Raw genomic sequence first — 7,327 nt, 5'->3', positions numbered from 1 at the left:
CCAGGGAATGAAAGACTGCTGGTACAGACTCCCAAAATACTAATCCGCTACTGTCATACCTGTCTTCAAGGCAAGAAGGGAAGAACAAATTTTTTTACCCTGACTACTGTGACTTTTTAGACACTGGCTGCCATCAGTTGTATTAGTGTTGAATACTAATACACTGTGCAAATAAGACAATGGTCAGCAAGAAGATTCGATGACATTTAGCAACAAAATAGCTGTTAAGTCACACTAGAATGAAAAATACCCACAACCCACCAAAAACCAACAAGAAAACATGCCCTACAAAACCCTAACAACAATCCTGTATTAGAGGCTGTAAAGGTTTGTGTATTAATGCTCTCCAGCTTACTCCTGTCAGGCAGCAAGATGGTTAGATTTATGTAGTTAAAGCGTAAAGGATGCAGTGGTTGGTAGCAAAATAAAGCACCATTTGCAGTTAAGAGAGATTCTGTTTAGTACATTAAAAATCTAAATTATATTTTTGCTTCTGTGCCTACTGTACCACAGAACACTCTATTGCTCTCTTCCCATGTATGTCTCCAAAAAGGCACTGACCTCTTTAGGAAGAGGTCAGAGATAAAGATACATCTACAGCTGACTCAAGATTACATGTTTTGGGAGGGGGTAATATTTCTTGTTTTGATAGAAAGACTTTAGTAGCTCATTTAATCTTGATAGTGTCTCACTGTAGCTATTAACTATTTAATGGAAAAAGCAGATGAGTAGGTGGAGTGAAAGGCTCTCTGCAGTTCTCACCCTGAAGAGTAACATCACATCCTCATATCCTCTCTAGCTTTGTTATTTTGTTTTGGTTTGTTTGATTCGTTTGCCTGATTTTGTGAAATACCATACATTATTTAATGACTCTTGTATTCTTATTAGAAAACAGCCACAAGACAGGTGCAGATAGGTATTTCTGGTAGAATCAGACTTGTTAGCACTGAGATTAAAGTGGTACTTTCAAAATTCAGAGATTATAGTGCACGTATATTAAAGCTAGTAGCTTCTGAGCATCGCTGTCTTATTCAGCTGTTTGATTTTTGTTTACAAGGAGACAATGTTGGAAACAGCACACACAGAGACAGTAAGAGTCTAAAAATTCCAGTCATCTCAAGTCACTGTTTCCATGTGACTTCCTTGCAAATTACTTAAGAGACATAGGAGATACTAAAATTAGTTGCAAAGCTAAGTCACATTCATAGTAGTATCAGCTATTTAGTAGAAGAGCAACACTAAAAAATGAACTAATTTTTCTTTCTCTAAGACAAATCACTATACCTGCAAGTCAAAGGTCTCCCTCCTACATGGCAAAAACACCTTTCAGTGTGAAGAGCTCAGTATATAAATGACATATATTTAATCTTGTTTTTCTAGTAAAATATTTTTGATGCAATTGTCCAAGGATCACAATTATAAGAGAGACAAACGGAAGGGAAAGGTCATTATATCTCTGCTGGAAGCAAAAGTATCATTTTCACAAGCATGCTAAATTAAGAAAGGGAATTTAGATAAGTGTGGTGAAAAAAGAGATAAAATGCACCTTGTATTTCTTAAACTTTTCAGTTTTTACTCTTTTGTTCTGCCTTGACCATTTACAAAAGGAAATAAGGGGCACTTTAATAATAATTTAAGTGAGTTTGGGTAACGCATGTAATGTTAGAAATTTAACTTGTACTTTGCATTCATATAAAATCCCCATCAACTGGCTTCCATTCAAATTCTTTCTTATTTGTGCTGTCCCTTCATCTGATCCTGGTGATGATTGTATGAAGGAATTTAGTCAAAAGCATACTCTTCAGTCATATGTGTATAGGTAGGGAAGTTGATAAAAAATTCCCAACTTACTGCTATCAAAGCCAGGTGTTCTTGGTTTCTGCTCTGTAGTCCCTCCCTTCTTCCATGTGTTAGTTCACTGCCCTATGAACTGACTGATCTTGCTACCCAGGACAGAGTTTTAGAATATTGTTAAGCTAAAATATTTTCTTCTCCTGGGGGAAAAATAAAACCAACAAATGAACCAAAAGAAAAAAGATTTTGCTCCCTCCAATCTATTCCTTCCCTGGGAAGTCCCCTGGGACTATAAGATTTCGTTAAGCAATTTTAATATTTCACCCTAGTGAATCAGTAGGGATTGCTGAGGTCTGCAGCACCAAGTCATTCTAGGAGCCAGATTCCAACTTTTTTCATCCCACAGTGAGATGCTGCAGTGGTATGAAAGTCTATATGTCCCTTCTCACCTATCAGCTTTCTTCCTCTTCAGTCCTGTAAGGTATATCTTAGAGCTCTTGTTTTAATAAACTGGGTTTTTTATAACTATTCTGTTTTGAAGTATCCTAAAAGTTTATGTCTTTACATATCTCTTTGGTTCAAGTCCATGAATGAAAAAATTGAGCGCAAAACATACATGCAAATGCCTCAGGGTTACTGTAATGAGGAAGGAGACACAGTAAAAAAGTTTAGTGAATCTTCTGGCAGTGATGCTACCTTGACAGTTGTTCCAACTCCCGCTTACACTGAAAGACCAATGCCATAAAAGAGTATGATCATGGGGCCACTGGATAAACATAACGTTTTGGGAAAGTGCCAGCATAGTTTCTTTGAAGGGAGATAGTGACACAGTCAGAGACTTCAAGCAGGTTTGTGAGTCAGAAAGTGTGCGGACAAGGACAAACCAGGGAACATACCTGTATTTTCAAAGAGCATTAATGTAGGTTTCTCACTAAAAGCTGTCAAAGTTACCATAGAATCAATGTCCTATACTGAGTTGGAAATCTGGTTGAAGGATGGAAACAGAGAATACAGTTTAATGGTTACTTTCCAACAGTTCTCTCTTCCAGAAATGTTTGGGTTTACTGGTGTTGTTTTATGCATCAATCTTTGATCTTCATCAATGGACCTGGAAAAGGGGGTGCACTCAGAATGATACTTGCATGATGTTGCATGATAATTAAATGCTGTGCTGGTAGAAAAAACTCCATAAGGCCTCATGAAAGTAAATGGGTAAAAAGATAGGTTTTGAAAAGTAGATCAGTGTAAGGCAAAGCATAGAATTACCTATCAAACCTGGAAGTCTAAATTCATGAAAACTTGAAGTCACTGTTGTCAGCTCTCTGAAATCTTTGACTCAAACTGCAGTAGCAACCAAAAAAACCCCAGTAAACAACAGAGATGTAAGGCATCATGAGGAATAGTACCGAGAGCAAGACAGAAGGCAATTCACTTCTCTGTGGGAAATCTCAGTGTACTCCTATCTTGAGTACAGTGTGCAGTTCTGGTCTGCAAGGACACAACAAATTTAAAGAATGAATTGAGAAAGACAACTAAAATGATTCAAGGGGAGAGATTGTCAATCTGATAAAGTAGGGACTAAAAGGCCCTTGTCACTGCAGTCTTCTATTTTCCCACCATGTTTTTACAGAAAGCTGTGAGAAGGATACTGCTGTGTAGTATGTTCTTTGACTGTGTTCATCACTGTCACTTGAACACTCAGATGTGAAGAGTATCTTTAGCACACACAGTCTGGAGCGCAAATCTTACAAGGAATGGCTGAGGGAGCTGGGGGTGTTTCGCCTGGAGAAAAGGAGGCTCAGGGGAAACCTTATCGCTCTCTACAACTACCTGAAAGGAGGGTGTAGCCAGGTGGCAGGGCAATCCTTTCTCTCAAGTAACAAATGACAGGACAAGAGGAAAGGCCTCAAGCTGTACTAGCGGAGGTTTAGATTGCATATTAGGAAAAATGTCTTTACTGAAAGGGTGGTCAGGCCCTGGAACGGGTGAAGTTGCCATTCTGAAAGGTATTTATTGTGGCACTTGTGGACATGGTTTAATGGTGGACTTGTCAGTGCTGGATTAATAGTTGGACTCAGGGTTCTTAAAAGTCTTCTCCAACATTAAATGATTCTATGATTCTGTGGAAAGGATCTGGTCTTCGAAGTTCTGTGGCACCAACACACTGAGTTTCTCTACATATCATATTGCAAGCAAAATATTTATTTTGTGCAAATATTTTCAATCTTTCTCAAGTACACAGTTTCTGTAAGTAACACACACCTGCCTGCACTTTTGGGCAGTGGCAAATCCGGCAAAAGTGAGGCTGTTTACAGGCACCGGTGCCGTGTGAGACATTTCTCATGGGGGAGGCTGAGCCTGCCCTCGGGACAAAGCCAGCGCCTGCACAAGCTGCACCGTGCAGGTCTTTTCCGGTAGGACTACATCGAAAAGGGAGTGGGTGCTTGTTACTCACTCCCGTAGGCAGTGCGGTGGTTCCTAATACTTTCCAAATCGGTTCGCGAGGATGAGGGAGCAGCACTGGCGGACGGGCTCCCTCCGGAGGACCGCGCGCGCTACTGCGAAACCGAGACGGGGAGGGAAAAGGCGGAGTGAAGATCACCTCCAATATACCGATTTCCGAAGGGTGTCGGTGCAGGCGGGAAATGACGGACAGAGCGTCACACAGCACCTTGTCCTGCTCCGCGAGATGTCCGACGCTCCAGGCGTCCTGACAGGCTCTGGAAGTGTCGCTGCTGTGACCTGCTCCGGAGTAAAGTGTTTGCGTTTGGAGTATGTCAGTGCACTGGTTACTTTCACGGTCATACACTTGGTTTGCAATTTTGATAGTTGTGCGCATGTTTAACTTTCCCACTGGTTTGCAAGTATCCCTGCACACATGTGCAAGTGTTCCATAGGAAAAAGATGTGCTCCCCAGCCTAGGATTTTTATACCTTGGTAAGCCCAGATAGATGGCAGCAGAGGAATTGAGGGTAAATTTTTTGGCCTGCATCAAAAAGTTATATCCTTGACTCCAAGTCCAGGATCCTTCCCAATAGTAAGTAATATAAAATTATTAAAGTCTTCCTCTGTTTTCTGTCTGTGCAGTAGTACTTTTGCTTTCAGGAGGAGTGGGACAAACATAATTCACTGGAAAAAATGTAAACAAGGGGAGTTTTGGGGCCTGAAAAGTGATTTTTATGGAACAGTTCTGGTAGGACTGGCGTAGCCTCTATTAGAAGATGAGGGTATTTAATGTAGTTTAAAACTTGAATGAAGATCATGCACGCCGGTTAAAATGTATTAGCAAGTTCAGAAAGCTTAAGGAAAGTTTGTAAAAGATTTAAAACACTAGTTACAGTGTCTTGGCTATTGAAGTGTTTCTCACACTAGACGAAACCGTGGGTATATTTCAACAGATCTGTGTTTTTTAAATAATAATCTTCTAAACACTTTCATGCTCTCCTGATTTATCAGGAGAAAGTTTTTCACCCAGAGGGTTCCTGGGCGCTGGAACAGGCTCCCCAGGGAAGTGGTCACAGCACCAAGCCTGTCTTGAGTTCAAGAAGTGTTTGGACAAGACTCAGGCACATGGTGTGACTCTTGGGGTGTCCTGCACAGGGCCATGAGTTGGACTTGATGGTCCTGATTGGTCTCTTCCAGCTCAGTTGTTCTAAATAAATGCAGCATTTTATCTGTAGTGATGAGAAGAAACCACATTGCTTTTCTGTTTGCAGTTTCCTGTAAGGGTGCCCCTCAAATTCTTGCACTCACTGAAGCAAAACTGAAGGGCTCAATGAGCGACTTCTGCTACTTTTTCTGCTCTTTCTCTGCAGCCAAGCAGCTTCATTCCTTATTGTTTTACGACAATCCTTTAATAATTCGTGTTGTTTTGGGGAAGCGCTTGCCCCTCCAACTCTCCGGGCGCCCATCGGCAGCGGGCTGCCCGCGGGCCGCCCCTCGGCCCCTCTCGCGGGCGGGCTGTGGGTGCCGCCCGCCTTGCGCGCGCCGGCCGGCAGGGGGCGCTGCTGCCCCGCGCTGGCCGCTCTCGCGCCGCTCGGCGGTTCCATTGGAGCAGCCGGAGCCTAGTTGGCGCCATTTTGAAGCCGGCAGGGGGACCGGGGCGAGCTGCGGAAGGGGAGGGGGCTGGCGGCGATTGGCTGCGGCGGCGGCGGCAGCGGCGGCAGCGCCTCTCCGAGCCCGGAGCGGCGGCAGCGCGGAGCGGACCCGCCTGCGACCAGCGAGGAGAGGCGGCTGCGGCGGGGTAAGGAGCGCGGCACCTCGGCCGCGGGTACCCCCACCCCGTCCCCGCTCCATTTTCCCTTCCCGGGGGCGGGGAGGTGCCCGATCAGACCGAGCTTCGCGGCCGGCGCTCCAGGGAGAGCGGGAGGGCAGAGCTGCCCTCGGCCCGCGGCGGAGCTCCCCTTTCCCATCCCCCTCGCCCCTCCGCGGAGCTGCTCCCCTCCCCCCTTTCCTGTACCCGGCGTCACAAATTAAATTTGCCGCGCCCCCCGGGCCCCTCGGGCGAGGGGGTGACCTTGGCTGGGGTTCCCCGGGGGCCGGGGGTCACCCCCTGGCCCCGGTGGCCCTGCGGGCGGTGTCGCGCCCAGCGCTGGTGGCTCCTCGCGGCGCGGGGTGGCGGGGGGGGGCGGGGAGGCTGCTCGCCCGTGGCGGGGAGTGAGTGATCGCGGCTCCCCGCGTGTCCCTTCTCTCCCTGCCCCGGGTGTCCCTTTCCTCCCTGCTTCGGGTGTCCCCTTCCTCCCTCCCTGTCCCGGGCAGCCGGCCTGGTCCCCGCTCCGCGGGGCAGCACCAGGGCTCCCACCGCCCCGCGCGGCTGCTGCCCGGGCTGGGGGACGCCCCCGTCCCCTCCCCTCCCGCCTGGCTCGGTGTCTCCGCGCCGCACTTCGCAGCGCTCCTCAGCGGGAAGAGCTGCCGCGGCCGGCGGCTTGGTGGGTCCCTACTTGTGTGCGAGCCCGGCTCTTTCATGCTGGCTTTGCCTTTTTTTTTTTTTTTTTTTTTTTTCCCCTGCTCTTTCTTTTTCCCTCCCACTTTGCATCAGGCTCCGATAGAAAGCGCTCGGGAAGGGAAGACGGGGAGAGGGGGGTGGGGGGCGGTTGCCGCCGCCTGGTAGATGGAAAACTGAATTTTACATCTGAATTGCCAGATGGAGAATGGTTAATTTATAGGTTATGTATTGTTTACGTTGAGAGCCTCCGGTCAGGAATCTAGGTCCGTAACTTCATCCCGCTGCAAATAAATCACTATCTGTTCTTCAAAACAGATCAACAATTAATGACGGTGAACAGTCCTGGAAAATTAAACTGCAGCAGACGAGCTCCTATAGAGCTGGATTTTGTCTTGCCATCCTTATTCTGACTTTTATGCTTGCTTGCTACACGGTTGCTTTCTGAGAGCTGTGATTATTTAGTTAGGCGTTTAACACAACTGCTGAAGCATTCTTGTGTTGGTCTTTGTTTTGTACTTGCTGGATAGGTGCTTTGGCTGTAATTGATTTCTCTTTGCTGGGGATGGAATAGAAGGAGCATTGAAAATT

The 7,327-nt window shown here is 46.3% G+C and overlaps 1 protein-coding gene across 5 annotated transcripts in view; it reads left to right on the top strand.

Annotated features, from left to right (window-relative positions):
* The first annotated feature begins 5,982 nt into the window (after nucleotides 1-5,982).
* Nucleotides 5,983-7,327, top strand: part of PDS5B (PDS5 cohesin associated factor B) — a 102,230-nt gene continuing 100,885 nt past the window's right edge. For all 5 annotated transcript variants that reach the window (XM_027677757.1, XM_027677755.1, XM_027677756.1 and 2 more), the window contains exon 1: nucleotides 5,983-6,049. The gene's annotated coding sequence lies outside the window, so the exon portion shown is untranslated. The remainder of the gene's footprint in view (nucleotides 6,050-7,327) is intronic.

Source organism: Neopelma chrysocephalum, unplaced genomic scaffold (assembly GCF_003984885.1).
Source record: "Neopelma chrysocephalum unplaced genomic scaffold, ASM398488v2 Primary Assembly neopelma1_43, whole genome shotgun sequence".
Lineage (NCBI taxonomy): Eukaryota > Metazoa > Chordata > Aves > Passeriformes > Pipridae > Neopelma > Neopelma chrysocephalum.
Note: the sequence above shows the minus strand (reverse complement) of the source record. Positions and strands in the feature narration are given on the sequence as shown.